The sequence below is a fragment of the Heteronotia binoei genome, chromosome 1 (assembly GCF_032191835.1).
Source record: "Heteronotia binoei isolate CCM8104 ecotype False Entrance Well chromosome 1, APGP_CSIRO_Hbin_v1, whole genome shotgun sequence".
Taxonomy (NCBI): Eukaryota; Metazoa; Chordata; class Lepidosauria; order Squamata; family Gekkonidae; genus Heteronotia; species Heteronotia binoei.
Window position 1 is genome coordinate 57,387,318 of NC_083223.1, and position 16,841 is coordinate 57,404,158.

Sequence of the window (16,841 nt, forward strand, 5' to 3'; positions counted from 1 at the left end):
CTCACACACACACACACACACACACACACAAAGAGCCAAAATAAACACAGTTTGAAAACACACACTTTACTAACCAAGGGAGTTGTTGAATGTTGTATACACTCAACCCAGTTCGTCAGACTAACACAGGGAAACCAGGGGCTCTATTTTACTGTGCAAGCGAGTTCTGGAGGGGCTGTAAAACAGAGGGAACTTCCTCCCAACAGCCACATTGTTCTGCAGGGTCACCCCGCCCCCATTTAGCCTAGCTCCAAAGTTTTAAAGGCATACACACCTTTAAAAAAAAACAAGTCTTTCCCAAGTCTTCTAAGCCTTTGGAGGGTGGAAGGCACATGGTGGCTATGGGGGTGGGGCTTCCCCCATGCTGGCCAGCTGATTGGGGGCAGGAAGGAGCCTGCAAAAGGGGGGAAACCCCCGCTGGGAACTGGCAAGCCTAGGGGTGGCAGATGCCAGAATCCAACTATTTTTGAAGTGGGAAGGTCACCATAGGGTGACATTTTCCCAAGTGGAGAGAGCTTTTGCCAGGACACTTTCAGAGCATGACTGTGGAAAGGGAATGATCATGGTGACTTTCCTATCTCAGTAATAGTTGCATGGACTGGTTTTCTAAGTATTTTGTTTCACAGAATTCCTCTGATGAATTTTGAGCTAACCATTAACCAATAGTGAATGTAAGGAAAACTAAAACTTGAACCATATTGAAGACTTTGGACATTTTCTTTCCTCCTGTCAAATGTTTCAGTGCTATCTCATTTGACTCTCTACAACAGATTACTCTTTACAATTTCTACAATATCACCAGCCCACTTTAAATTGCTTTCTGCCAAAGGTTTTTCATTGAAGCATCTTGATTTTTATGTCTATACAGGGCAACTTGATGATAGAGCTTTCTTGAACTTCTTACTCTTCTTCAGCCAAAACAGAAATATGAAGTCTTTCATGTATTTTTAGAGTAACATCAAAAAGTATACATTTGAAAAAGGCAGGACCAACCTTTGATTCCTTACAAAAATGATCTCTGTTCCCAAATATATGTGCTTGTTTCCAGATTTCCCTCACCTACAAAAGAAAGAATTCAAAAGATAATGAAAACATTTGAAAATATAATTCTCAATGAAGCAAAGTATTTTGACCCAATATAGATCACTGACTTCACCACGGTTTAGTAGACGAAAATTGGAACCCTGCTTGGTTACTGGATCCAGATTTTTGTTAAAAGTTCATCACAGCATATAAATGGCAAAAATGAAGCATAAGAAAACAAAATACACGCTTTAAACAAATAAGAAAGGTAAAGATAAATAATTACCTTGCTGAAGTTCCCAAGGAGAATACATCTCTAGTGAGTGGGTGAAATGCTGCTTACCAACGCTGATCACTGCTGCTCTTCAGTCACCTGCGCCATGGACATGATTCATGTGCAGCCCATCAAGCTGGCTTGAGTGACCAAAGTGCTCGGCCAGACCGACTCCCAAGGCCAGTGCACGCAGGTTTGGGTGGAATTCATGGATGACATCAGCTGCTCCGTCATTCGCTATGTGAAAGGCCCAGCCCAGGAAGGAGATGTGCTGATGCTTCTGGAATCAGAGTGAGAGGCTCACCACTTATGCTGATCCATCCCTGCTTGCTATATCCTCCACTCTGGTAGCATCCAAATCCTTGAGTATGGCCTTTGTGCCTTCTGGCTGAGAACTGCTAGATAAAATTGACTCTGGAAAAAAAAACCTGAATAAAGTTTTTATGTCCCTCCAAAAAAACAAACAAACAAAAAAAAACACTCCGGCCACTGCTGGTTTCCTAGTGCAAGAAATCAATTCAACAGGAAATATAATTCAAATGTCTTTCCAGTGTCATCAATACCAATTTATTGACCATATGCAACAGCATCGAACTCACACCACCTGGGCTAAGTGACTGCAAAGATGTTATTGAATTTCTAATCCTTGATATTTTGACTTGAAAAACCTGCTTACGTCTGCTTCTTTGTTTTGATAACCAAGTCTATGAATCTATATTTTAAGCCTATCTAGGTTTCCTCATACTAAATATTTCCAGTTAAAATTTAATTTTAATGTTGTTTTACATGAACTGCATATCAGTTACATTTAATGGCTTATGGATGGTGAACACATGACATCAAAGGGATAAACCAGGAAACAATCCCAGCAACAAACATGGTTGGATAGAAAAAACTAATGATAACCTCTTACAGTAGTATTTGGTTTTTCCATTTGTATAACATGATGATGCAAAACAGAATATGATCATTGTACTTTGCCTTGAGTTACCAACATATGGAAGGGCATTAGAGTGGCAACCATGTACAATGAATAAATAATGGCTAAACTGACTTGAAGACCCAGATTTAGTGCAGTTGCTTGCAGACCTGGCCCTGGGCCCTTTGTTAACCTAGGCAAGGCTAACTACTTATGCCCCTCCCTTCTCTGGGATTGCTGCGAACAGATCTATCCATTTTATCCTGTGGGCCCATAGGATAGAATGGAGAGATCAGGCCGCTGCCGCGGCATGTGTTGCACTGCAGAGGTAGCCCAATCCCTTCCTTTTATCCTATTTGACCCATCAAATGCAGTGAAATGCTACAGAAGGGTTTTTAAGAAAGGAAGGCACAAGGGGGGGGGATCCTTTTCCTGCTTTTGCACCCCAGGGGTGCAAAAGCAGGGAGAAACTCCTACCGACTGTGTCTCTCAAATCTCCGAGAGGTGCAGAGGGGAAAAATCCTTTCCCTGCTTTTACACCTCAGAGGGAAAGAATCTCCCTCCCTTGCCTCTCAGAGACTCCCGTGACCCACCACCTACACCTCTTAGAGACTCCAAGAGGCCCGCATGGGGGGAACTCAGAGAGGCAGCCATGCTGGCCACGCCACTGAGTCACATAGGGGCATGCTAATTTGGCACTCCCAGAAGGCCAGCACCCTAGGCAATTGCCTAGTTTGCCTAGTGGCAGGGCCATCCCTGGTTCCTTGTAATGTATGTATCTTTCCTACAACTTTATTTAAAAACAAAAGCAATCCCAAAACATGAGACCTGCACAAATTCAGAGCAAAATCCAGAAGAAAACATGCTGTAGGAGAGTTGTTTTATTTATTTCATTAATAATTTTTACAGTGGAATATGTTGGCTTCATTTGTTTAAATGTATGGGATAGGTAAAGGGATAAATTGTAATTCTTTTTCTTTAAATGCTTTGTAATGCACTTAAATATTTTTTGGGGAAAAAAGATTCTGGTGATGAAGAGACTGAGCAGCCTGTCCCACTTATGATTGCTCCTCTGCTCAAACTTGTATCCTTCTTGTATATATATTTGGGGTGAAGGTTATTTTGTCCCACTGCTGTTTGAGTCTTGGATATAGGGGTATGAATCCAAAAAAATTGGCACTGAACCAAAAAAAAATCATATCTTCTGATAATCTGAAATCTCAGTATCGGTAAAATACTGGGGTTCAGGAATTATCGGTATTGCTAAATTTATTTGGCTCAATTAATTATACCCTATGGTATAATAATCCCTCTCAAATCAGATGGCATTTGTAAGCTTCTACAAAATTCAAATAGTATTGGCAATATTGGGTTGGATTCTACCATTGTGCTCTGTTGGCTCCCACATATTCTTTGCTACATGAGGTGGCCAGTTACAAATAAACACTTTTTAATATTGGGAATGCTTGTGTCCTCATCCAGGTTGGTAAGGAGGGGAGACAGAAAGGAAGTCTTTTTTCTTTTCCTTTTGTAACTTCACATGTATCTACTATGCTGAGGGTGACTCCCAACCAATCCGTTCATCACCTGTGAGTCTGCTTCTGATCAACAGGTAGCTCTAAACTTGTTTGGCAGCTGTTTGAGTGGACAGTGTAATCCAAGCATAACATCTATTGTCTTACAGTCTGGATGTGAGTTTTGAACAAGGTAAGTTTGACTCCCAAACAGGAGTTTGGGAGGTTTGCTGAGAAATTTGTGACATCCCACTGATGAACAACATATATGCAGGCAAGGAAAAGTTAGTTATAGTACTTACCAAAAATCTGAGTCAAGGTGGTTCCATCCAAATGCTGGCAAACCCATTGTGTATTCTCTTATGCAATCTACATTAATAAAGTTTAAATTAATAGTTCAGCTATAAATAATTAATGAAACTCAGCATACACTGCATTGTTGTCTGTCATCTTCATTTATGGTATGTAGTGGTGATTATATAACCAGGGAAAATTTAAGAGAACGAAGTCTCCAGAAGCCTGCTGCGTCGCAGCGTGGCTGAGGAGAAAAATTTGCCCCCCCTTGGAGGGAGAGCGGATCCTTTGGCGCGCTGTTGAGAGCGTTCTGAGTGGGCGGGGCTTCAGCGCTTTTGCTGGAGCCCCGTCCGACGCCGCGGCAGTCTCCCCGGCGTTTTCGGATTGCTAGGAGCGTGCTTGCACACTCTTGGCTCGTGGGAGGCTGGTGCTTGCGTTTGCGGAGCGGCGGAGATTGTCGTTGGAGGGTCGTGTGCAGTTGCACAGCCTGTGGCTCGGCTTCCGAGGACGCTTGGAAATCGTTTGACTTCTTATCTTTTACTCCGTTTTGTTCCCTGCATTAGGGCAGCCATCTGGGTGGTGGGAGATTTTTTCCCTAGTAGAGGCTTCTTTGCTGGGGCTTCTCAACCCCCCCCTCCCCCCATTGTGTTTGGGGGTGAAGTTTATGGTTTCTTCTTTGCTGGGGCTTCTCAACCCCCCCCTCCCCCCATTGTGTTTGGGGGTGAAGTTTATGGTTTGGGTGGCTGTTAGATCAGGGTGGTGTGCCTGGCAGGGGCAGTTGGCTGTTTTAGTGGTGGCCATTGCTGCTTGTACTTCACTCGGGTGGCTGGGCGGCCATTTTATATTCCATCCTTCTGGCACTTGGGAGGTTGTTTTTGCTTCCCTCGTGGGGCTGGGCGGCCATTTTGATTCCTCCTTCTTGTTCTTGAGAGGTTGTTGGGGCTTCCCTCCGGTGGCCATTTTAGATTCCCTCCTTCATTATTTCTGGTGATCCACCAGCAGTTAGCCATTTTGTAGGGTTGAGGTGGCGGACATTTTGGAGGGTTGTGTGTGGCAGCCATTTTATCTTTTTGGTGGTTAGCCTGTTATTTGAAAGGGCTTGCTGCCTTGAGGTGGTTATTTCTCCATTGGAGTTTTATTTTTTCCTGCGCTCTTCAGCACAGCATGTCGGGCCGTAAGGGGTCTGGTAAATCCAAGGGGAAGCAGCCGGCCCCTAGGACCCCTAAGCTGCCACCGAAGCGTCCACCACCTCCTTCATCTTCGGATGAGGAAGGCAATGATGACATCAATGCAGTCATTTTTCAGCGACTGCAGGCATTAGAGCGGGCATCGGGCTTTCCACCTTCCCAGATGCCTGATAAGGGGCGTGTTTCCAAGAGGGCTTTACAGGCTGATATATTGACCCGCTTGTCTCTTTTAGAGAGCAGATCAACAGCGGCTGCTGGTGGTGCTGTGGGGCCTGTTGGCCTTGATGTCGGTGCTGGCCCATCGTCTGGTGCCGGTGGTGTTGGGTCTGCTTTGGTGCCCGCTGTGCCTTCCGGTAAGTCTGGGGATGGCTCCCTGCCTCACATGGGGCCTGCTTGGCCTTGGGGACCCTGGGGGTCTGCTGGCACTGGTGGGGTTGGCTCTCCGCTAGGGGCCGTTTTGGCGGCGGGCTTAGAGCAGCCAAGTAACTGGATGGGGCCTCAGGGTCAGTGGGGCATGTTGGGTCATTGGCCTGGGGCAGGGCAGCAGGGGCCAGGAGGGGCTTGGCCGGGTGTCTGGGGTTTCCCTTCTCCTTATGGTGCGGTGCCATTTAGTGCCATGCCTTCTGGTGAGGTCGCCTTACCTTTAGGCGATCACTTGCTGCCTGCCACTAAGGAAAAAATTTTAAAGGGAGAATATGTGGACGTATTCTCCCTGTTATATAGAGAGCTGGAAAAAAAGGATAAAGAGGATCTAGACGACAAAGATAAGGAGAAGCTTAGGAAAAGGAAGGTCGACCGGACCTGGGCCAATTGGCTTCCAGGGTTTTTGATATATGCGGGGGTTATTGCGCGGGCTCAGCCCTGGCGGGCTGCGGCCCTCATACAATATTTGGATATCGTATAAAAGGGGTATACGATGTTCAGTGGCCCTGCCTGGTGCCAGTACGACCAGGAGTTCAGGATGAGGGCCGCCTTGTACCCTTCACTCCCTTGGGATCGGATCCACCAGCAGTTGTGGCTGCAGGTGATGTCACCAGCACGGCCCAATTTGGGGGATCGATCCGACAGCAGTCACCTTGTAGCTAAGGGTTATCCTGCTCCCAGCACAAGCCCAATATTCTGGCTGGTGCTGAGTGGCCAGGCCCAAATGCCACCTCCACCTAGGTCAGCATCAATCCCTCTGGAAAGATCTGCCCCGGTGAGGCTTTGCCGTGATCTGCACTCCCCACATTGAGCCGTACAGCCCATCTGCAGTTCATACTGACCACCTGCACCTGCTGGTGCAGGGCCATAGGTGCTCCCCTGAACAAACACTGTAGCCCATACCTCATCCTGCCACCGCCACCGCCAATGCCAAGCCTCTGCTTAGGCATTAGCACCCACCAGACAGCCCAGAGCCGACCGCAACCCCAGCCTAATCTCTTCCAAAAAGGCCCGGTTACCCAATTCAGATAAATGCACCCCATCCGGCCTATACAAGGCGGCATCCTTGATTCATATGGCCAGGTGGGGGAGAAACATCCCTAAGCCCCCTTCCATGTCTTTCTGAAAAGCCCTATTGGCCTTGCGCCTGGCACGCTCAATCCCAGCAGGGGATAAAGCATACCGCCAGACTCAGCGTGGGAGAATTTCTGACCACACCAACATAACTCCTGGCCATCTCTGCTTAATGGCCCGCATATCATCCCGTGCCTGTAACGAAAGGGCCCTCCTTTTCATAAACCCAAGGTCGTTACCACCAAGGTGGATGACCAGAATGTGTGGAGAAGGCGCACTCCTCTCAAGAAACAACAGAGAGCCGCAAAACAAATGCGTGGAGCAGGGTGGGGCTGGGGCCTGTATAGCCTCGATGCCACACCTTGCAGAAATTCCTGGATGCTGGAGATGACGGGGACAGCCTTCCCTCCTTCCGAGAGGGCAACAGCGGCCCCCAGCCTCTAGCCGGCAAAGCCGGCCAGGCTGGGAAGGGGCCGATCTAGTTGCGTCAGCACATGGGGACACATTCTTTTCTGAGGAAAGAGAAAATGATGTCTTCACAAATCTGATTGGTACTTTAGTGTCACTGTGGCCATTATGAGTTCTCTGTTTGCCTTTGATCATATGAAGCAAAAGGAAGAAGTCCTATCAGGTTAAAAATTGCACCCAGAGAACAATTTTTTTGGAAAGTAAGCATTATAAATAAACGGAGCTCTTCCCAGGGATGTATTTGTGCCACCCAAAAGGATATTTGTTTGCTTTAAAATGTCTGCAGACAAAAATTGGGGGCACCCCCCCCCCCGTACTGCCTTTATAAGACAATATTTTTGTCTCACTTTTTTTTGCTAGTCTGTCACAGCATTACTATGTCATTAGCCCATGATAACACTATAAATATGCCAATAATTCAAGACACAGGATTAAATTTAACAGTAACTTAATTTATATCAGGTTTGTTAGTAAAGAAAAGAAGTTTTGTGCATGGTAAGAAGGAGCCTATGAACCTCCAGCATGCCTCGTATATATTGCACAGGCTTCCCAGTCACACAAGCTTGTGTATTACATTCTGATAGTGCAGGATATATCCCCTGCTGTGTCTTTGTATGATTGCTTGGGCTGGCTCTTGAATGTCTGAAGTTAAACAGTGGGCCAGTTTTTATGCAGTAATCATAATTAGTATTTCCTAATTTCACCACTACATTATTTCCTGATTTTATTGTTTTTTTTGCCAATTTGTTTTTATTTTCTTATTTTGTAAGGAGGAGAAAAGGAGCTGGGAACATCTAAATAGCTGAAAGAAATCAAGACTGGGCATTTGCCCCTCCTTAGTATGGCCAGAGGCATGAGCTGCTGGCATGAGCTAAAGGTGAGGGCCAAAAAGGAAAAATCTCTTTGTCCTTTTGTCTCTATGGCAGGGGTGGCCAATGGTAGCGCTCCAGATGTTTTTTTGCCTACAACTCCCATCAGCCCTAGCCATTGGCTATGCTGGCTGGGGCTGATGGGAGTTGTAGGCAAAAAACATCTGGAGAGCTACCATTGGCCACCTTTGCTCTATGGCCATGGCTTGCCACTGAGGCCCTGTGTGAACTATGATATTGGAACCAGCAAAAGACTGGGATGATCTTGTGGCATTTAACATGTTCCAATAGTGTATGGGGACCTGTTCAATTTTGCATGTTTGTATTTTGTTCTCAAAACTTAAAAGAAAAAGCAGTTTTGAGTATTTGGAGATTAAGTAAAGTGCTATATGCCATAGTATTATAAAAATGGGCTGAAATTTATGCCTTACATCACAAAAACTGAAATTTATGCCTTACATCACAAAAACTGATTTATGCCTTACATCACAAAAACAGATTTGAGTCCAGTAACACTTTGGAGACCAGCAAGAGTTTCAGGGTATAACCTTTCAAGAATCAAAGCTCCCTTCACTGACCCGCATGGCAACCCTCTGAAACTATCACAAAAACAGTAATGGACAGAGGTATTGCTAGAACTAGTTATTTGTAGGTTAATTTTTTAGGTTTACAACAGTGCTTTTAGATTTGAAGTTTGTGAAGTGGTTCACAAGTTATAGCTCAAATGAGAAAAGGTAGGGAAAATTGGCTTCAGTTATCTTGATGGCATCATAAAAAGTAAGCTATCTTTCAGAATGCATTATCACATCAAAACATAATACATAGACATGTATCTTTCAGAAAAACCATGAAGAAATTTTACCCCCTACCTGATATCAAAGTGGGGCCCTTGTCCAGGGACTAAGAAGTCTGGATTGACTATGCAGATTCAGGCAATGGCAAACCACTTCTGTTGGACTCACTTTACATACAAGTATTATGCTTTGATACAAATTTACATAAGTTGCTATTTCATTTTCTAAGAAAGTGTTTTTTCCACTTCCAGAATGAAGTTATTTATTCAATATTTGCTGCTGAAATTCCATTGTATGCTTTTATATACTACTGAAAATATACTCTGTTTAATCTTCCTTAGCCCACCCTAACTCCAAAGAATTCTGCCATCATCCCTATATTTCATCTGTCCCTTCATTCTCTTGTATTTCATTTTCATTCTTTTCACCAAACCTTCAAGTGCATGTGTCACCCTCTCACAGCACACTCTTCTGTTGTTTTAGAGTGAATTTATAGCCGTCTTCTTCCCCACATAGTTGTTGCTGATAGCAATCTATTGGGACTTTTCTCATAGTAAGTTTTCTATATTTGAGCTTCTTTTCCTTACAAAGATTGACAGGGTATCCCCCTTCAGGGCTTACCGAGTCAGCAAAGCTGGAGACAAAATCAAGCTTCCTTTACCAAAAATAAAAACAGATAGCTTCCAAAAATACTTTAGTGTAGTTCTGCAGAGTTGATAGAGTGTTTTCAGTATCAGATCCCCAGAGAAACTTACCTCACCCTTGCTTATGGCAACTATCTTTAAAAATAGTTTGTCAAACTGGGATATGGAAGGTCAGAATGTGGTACTTCAGGGGTTGTCAGGGAAACTGTAGTATACACTGGCAAGCGAGAAGGCCTGAGGGCACTACAGGGTGACAGTTCAGTCCATTTAAAGAAATGCTTTCTTGTGCCTTGTGGAGAATGCTAGTTGAATTTCTGTTGTATTCATTAAATAGCTAACTTCAGTCACTTCAGATACTTAATGCAAAGTGAAAGGAAAGGAAAGGTGGGATATAAATGCTTTTAATAAAATAAATAAGACATAATAATAAATGAAAAGCTCTAAATCATTTGGGGCAAATCCTCAATAACAGAGAAGAAAAAAGGTGGCCATAGAGGAGAAAATGCAATATTAAGGTGTGGCAGGTGATTCAAAACTCATCTGGTTATGAGACAGTCAAAGACTTATTTGCTGAGTTAAATATTTTACCCCATTTTTCTCCCACTGCAGGGATGCAACACAGCTTACAGAATTAAGTACTGAAAACAAAATGCAAACACACATAAGTCACACAATGAAAAGATGTTTCTTTGCAGTAACAGAAAGTTACCTATTATCCAGTCGCATTGCATAAAAATCTCATAAAACATGTTTCCATGTACCTAACTGTGGCATATTTTTTCATGCTGTAGCTCATTGAAAAAGCAAAAGAATAAGCTATAGTTGTCTAATATCCTTTCACTTCATGAAGTATAATGCAGAATATAGATTATGCTAACAGTTCAAGTGTCTTCTCATTGTGCATCATCTTCTGCACTAAATTTGTTCCATGAACGATGCAGGGACTGATATGTTTTCTGCTGAAGATAATTTTTCCCCAACCGTCTGGCCAGCACAGCTTTATTCTGGGTTAGCAGGCAGCCACAGGAGAAACATCCACCCCTAGAACCCCTGAAGAGGCATACTTGCCAGGGCAGCAGGGACCAGGGACAGTAATCTCCAAGGCAAACCCCCTTCCCCCCACCCGAGAGTCAGGAAACAAAGGCACAAAGGTGCAAGGGAATGGGATTGAAAGACTGCACAGAGTCCTCTGGTGGTAGCTTGATGTCATACAAAAGCTTAAACCATCCATTAGAACAAGTTATATCAAAACATAATACACTGACATAAACCTTTTAGAAAAATATAGAGAAGTTTTGCCACCTGACATCTTGGTGGTCTCTCATACAAATACTAATCAGGGCCAACCCTGCTTAGCTTCCAAGATCTGAGGAGCTCAGCCCAGCCTGGGCCATTCAGTTTATAATAACAATACTTAGCATGTATAAAGCATGTACATATGCCGTCAGTTGATTGATATACCTTTGATAAAAATGTTTTACACACATTACCCTGACATCATTTTGATAAATTGGAAGATAGATGGATATTGTTCACATACTATTGCAGTTGTGTGGAAGATATGAAACTAAAAGTGACTTGCTTAAGATAGTTTAGTGACTTTCCTGCCATAATTGATACAGTGAATGAACTTGGGGCACCTAGCATGTCTTCTGGTCCAATTCTAGATTCCTTCAATCCACTCAGCCAGGAGGAAGTCGACAGGATCCTTTTTGCTGTATGCCCTACGACCTGTTGGTTGGACCCGTGCCCGTCCTGGCTTATAAAAGCTAGCCAGGTGTTGCTACGTGAACCACTACAAGGTATTGTCAACAGATCCCTGGTAGAAGGGATCTTTCCCACAACTCTTAAAGAGGATGTGGTCCGTCCCCTCTTGAAAAAACCATCTGCAGATCTGGCTGTATTGGCAAACTATCGGCTGGTATCAAACTCCTTTTTGGGTAAGGTTATAGAGTGGGCGGTAGCAACTCAGCTACAGGGATTCCTGGAGGACACTTCCGCACTGGATCCATTCTAGTCTGGCTTTCGACCAGGTCACGGGATGGAGACGGTTCTGGTTGCTCTCATAGATGACCTCATGTGACATCTGGATCAGGGCGGCTCAGCAGTGCTGTTATTATTAGATCTGTCAGCCGCCTTTGATACAGTTGACCATCAGCTACTGACTAGCTGCCTTGCCGACATGGGGATTCGGGGGTCCGCCTTACAGTGGTTGACCTCCTTTCTCCAAGATCAGGGACAAAGAGTGGTGATAGGGAAGGAATCATCCCAAAGGCACCCACTTATATGTGGTGTGCCACAGTGTGCGGTTCTGTCCCCAATGTTATTCGACATCTATATGCGCCCCCTTGCCCAGATTGTCAGGAGGTATGGACTGGGTTGTCACCAATATGCAGACAACACCCAACTCTATCTATTGATGTGTGGGCAGTCCGACTGTACCCCGGAAAATCTAGACCTGGCTCTTCAAGCCATAGCATCTTGGCTCAGGCTTAGTCAGCTGAAGCTGAATCCGATGAAGATGGAGATTCTCTACCTGAGCTGGTGTGGTCCAGGGAGGAAGATCCTTCTGCCGGATCTTGATGGGGTGTCACTAATGCCGACCCCTAAGGTCAAAAGCTTGGGCGTGCTCCTTGAGTCCTCCCTTACAATGGAGGCCCAAGTAGCAGCCACTATTAGATCCACCTTTTTTCATCTTCCGTGGGTGCAGCAGTTGGCCTCTTTCCTGGAGCACAATGACTTAGCAATGGTGATCCATGCTACGGTCACCTCATGAATAGATCACTGTAATGCTCTCTACATGGGACTACCCTTGACGCTGACTCGGAATCTACAGCTAGTGCAGAACTCTGCAGCACGGCTGTTAATGTGGCTCCCTTGATGGGAACACATTTGGCCAGTGCTGAAAGAGCTGCACTGGCTACCTATTGTGTTCCGAGTCCGTTTCAAGGTGTTGGTATTGACCTTTAAAGCACTTTATGGTCAGGGACCTGTCTATCTGCGGGACCGCCTTTCTCCACATATTCCCCAGAGAGCACTGCATTCAGGGACAAAAAATCTATTGTCCATCCCTGGACCAAAGGAGGCTAGGTTGCGTTTGACGCGAGCTAGGGCTTTCTCAGTGGCAGCACCAGTAGAAAGATCTTAGAGGCCATAAGGGCCCTGTGGGATCTTTCTACTTTCCGCAGGGCCTGTAAGACCGAATTGTTTTGACAGGCCTTTGATATTGAACCGGGAGAGAGCTGCCACCTGACATCATATAGAGCACTTGGTGATCACCGTCTGAAAAGAAGAACCGGCCTATATTGTACATTGTAGTGATACAGCACCATGAAATGTTTTTTTTTTAAAATTTAAAATTGTAGTTATGTTTTATTGGTTTTAACCTGTGAAAATGAATGTTGTGAGCCACTTTGAGTCCACTTGCGGAGAGGGCGGGATAGAAATTTTATGTAATAAATAAATAAATAATACTATACTTACCCTAGTCACAAATCTGTTGTCAATACTTACAGGTTCTGGAGTAGGGTTGCCAAGTCCCCTGCATTCATGTGGAAGCTTCATTGCTGCTGCACTGTACAGCACTGTGCTGGCAACAAGGAAACCACACAAGCCTGCTCCTGTGTAGAAACCACCAGAGTGTGTGTTGAAAAGAAGATCCATTCCCAACTGATGAGGAAATAGCAAAGTAGGATGCAGCTGGATTTATTTATTTATATCCTGCTTTTCTTTCCAGTCAGGATCCAAATGACTTATAGCATCCTTCTCCTCTCTTCCACCTTGTGAAGAAAGTAAGGCTGAGAGTGTGTGACTGGCTCAAGGTCACCCAATGAGCTTCTGTGGCTGCATAAGGATTTGAACCAAGGGCTCCCAGGTGCTTATCCAACAAGCCATCCACTACATCTCACTGGCTGTCACTGACTGGAATAATGTACAAGAACCTGAAAGGAGTAATGATTTCTAAGCAGGCAGAGGTGCTGTGGCTCAGTGGCAAAGCATCTGTTTGGCATGCAGAAGGTTCCAGATTCGATCCCTGGCATCTCCAGTTGAAAGGATCAGGTAATAGGTGATATGAAAGACATCTGCCAGAGACCCTGGAGAGTCATTGCCAGTCTGAGAGGAAAATACTGATTTTGATGGACCACAGGTCTGGTTCAGTATAAGGCCGCATCATATATGTTCACTATTTCACTATTCGAGAGACCTGGGAGTCTTTCCTGTATAGATTGGATAAATCTAGCTCATATTTGATCACAGTACCCGCAGCTGAGTAGAATATGTGTAATCGTATTCACTTCTCTGGTACCAAACAGGTAGACACGCTTGGCCATTGGTATCTTTCTGTTGTGGCTCACTACCATTTCTGAGGGGAAAATATTACAACGGGCCATTGAGAAGGCCCTTCAATAAGATGGAATGTCTAAATTTGATAAGGAAAAGGCATATCTTGTTCAGGGGGAGGCTAAAAAGTTTGGGGCTCTGGCAATGTCGTTTTGCCTCTCTACATCTAATATTCATATGTGTATGCATGCGTGTATGTGTGTGCATGTATGTATTTGCACCTGAAAGTCATGGTGACTTCAGTGGTGACTGACCCCTACTGCGGGTCTGGAAGATATTCAGGGAGATGGCCGAATAAGGTCTGCTCCTGTCTCTTGACTCCTGGAATTCCAAGGAGGTCTCCCATCCATGTACTTGCCAGAGTCAACCCTGCTTAGCTTCAGAGCTCTGATGATATCAGGCTTGCCTGGGCTATCCAAGTCAGAGCCATTCAAATCAATATTCTTAAAGGAGTATGACTCTGTTTAGGAATGGGACCAGTGATATAATGAATTCTGCCTAGAATTTGTTTGTATTCGATGATCAGATGGGAACCTATAACACAGTTTGTTCAGTTCACACCAAATTACAGGAACATTTGCCAAGCAGGTTTGCATTGTGATGTTGCAGAGGAAATGGAGCAGAGGGCTAGACATTTAATTTAATTAATTAGGTGTTTGGAAAATCAGCCTTCCATCCTTCCGAGGTCGGTAAAATGAGTATCCAGCTTGCTGGGGCGAAAGTGTAGAGGACTGAGGAAGGCAATGGCAAACCACCCCGTAAAAAAAAAAATCTGCCGTGAAAATGTTGTGAAAGCAATGTCACCCCAGAGTCGGAAACGACTGGTGCTTGCACAGGGGACCTTTCCTTTCCTTGGAATACAGAGATAATTGTAATTGATTGCTGGAATATTAATGGACAGTGGTGCAATACAAAAAAAATGATACCGTTACAAATCTGATTGGCTGTATGTTATTGTGTTATTATTGTGGCCTTTGTGGTCTGTTTCCCTATGTTCCTAGCACCTTGCCTTTGAACTTGACCTCTGTGCTAAATCTTCATAATTCTAGTGTTAACAACTGAAAACATTGTTCTGTATTTAACCAAGTTCCTGAAATAATCCCTCTTCAAAATAGTTTGTAGCTGGTTGCACTATTACTTTGTACAGGATTGTGAACTTGCTGGATTTCATCTCTGAACTTAACACATCTCTTGTTCCTGTGAAGTATCATAAGGTTGTTTTGCCACCTTGACCTGTTATTTTCACACTTATTATTTGATGTAAAATCATGTCACATAATGATCCAACATCCCATATCCACACACACACATGGAGAGAGAGAGAGACACTCACAAAGAGCACTGCATGTTACCAACAGTCTTTTCTTTTAGAAATTTCTTTTAGAAATTACATTGAGAATTATATCACACATAAAAATATCTCAAAATATCTGGAAGATCAATCACAACCATAAAAGGGAAAACCATGCTGTTCACCTTGCTTTGTAAAATTGAATCATTTTACTTTTCATCATTAAGGAATGATATACAATTGTTTCTCTCTCCTATGATTTTTTTAATTGTTTCAAAAATTCCTTCACACATTTATCCTGAATGAGCATTTTAATGCCTATTTTAATCTCTCCTTCAAACAACACATGTTCTTTAATATAGTTAAGTAGCATATGTGCAACTTGTTCCCTTTACCCTAATCCTGAGATTAAATGTAATATATGGATCTCTTGCACACTTGGGGGCTACTAATTCACTTTACTGAGTGGTAGTTGCTTACCAAATTAAATAGTTCTTCAAATACTTTGGCCACCAAATGAGAAGGGAGCACTCACTGGAGAAGATCCTGATGCTGGGAAAGACAGAAGGCAAAAGAAGAAGGGGATGTCAAAAGATGAAATGGGTGGACAGAATTACTGGTGTAACAAACATGAATCTGAGCAGACTTCAGAGGATGGTGGAAGACAGGAGGGCCTGGCATGACTTTGTCCATGGGGTTGCAAAGAGTCGGACTCAACTGTGCGACTGAACAACAAAAACAAAATGAATTCCTTAGTGGAATTTAATGGAAAAGCTTTTCAGAGTGAGGTAACCAGAGGCCCGCACTAAGAGGTTGAGAGTTTTTTTTGTAGAAAAACACACAAAAATCATCCTGTTTCTCAGTTAATTGCAGAATGCTCAACAGGAGGTAACAATGCAGTGGCAGCGATCAGAACACAAGGGATTATATCAGTTTCCTGTAGGACTAGGGGGGTTGGTATTATGGAATTCTTCCTTATGTTAAAAACAGAAAACCAGCATGGTAAGCAAAAAGAGTAGAACCTTTCTTCCTGCTGTGTTTTTCTGTATGCCCAGGATTTTTTTTAATGTGTGTGTGGGGGGGACTGGAATCCATTACCTGCACTCCGGAATGGTGCAGTCCATTCTGTCACCTTAGAGCTCTGCCCTGCCCTTACCTAATAACTTTTCCAAATGTGGGTCTTATTTAGTGCTATCTGTGATGCCTTTGTGGGCACACATTCAGCCAGTACTGGGTGTGGGGGGCTGCCAGTAGAGTCCTGGATCTGTTTCAAGGTGTTGGTTTTAACCTTTAAGACCCTGAGCAGCCAGGGACCAACATACTTGCAGAACCACCTCTCCCCTTATGTACTCTAATGGGCCTTACTGTCAGCTGATCAACATCTACTGGTAATCCCTAGTTCAAAAGACATTCATCTAGCCTCATCCAGAGCCAGGGCCTTTTTGGTACTGGCCCTGACTTGGTGGAATGAGATCCCCAGAGAGATCAGGGCCCTGTGGGATTTGTTACAGTTCCACAGGGCCTGTAAAACAGAGCTGCTCCACCATGCTTTTAGTTGAGGCAGCGGATGTCCAATATGGTCATGCCTTCCTGCCTAAATTGCCATGGAACTGTTTGTTTGATTGGCTCTGATAATTAGGAACCCATTGATCAAAACATATTTATTAAAATATTCTATTAAAACATGAAACAGACCAAGGCCAACATGATTTTATGACATCTTAAT

The 16,841-nt window shown here is 44.0% G+C and overlaps 1 pseudogene; it reads left to right on the plus strand.

Moving 5' to 3' along the window:
- Positions 1–1,403: 1,403 nt before the first annotated feature.
- On the plus strand, positions 1,404–1,613 carry LOC132586239 (small ribosomal subunit protein eS28-like; annotated as a pseudogene).
- The last annotated feature ends 15,228 nt before the right edge of the window (positions 1,614–16,841 follow it).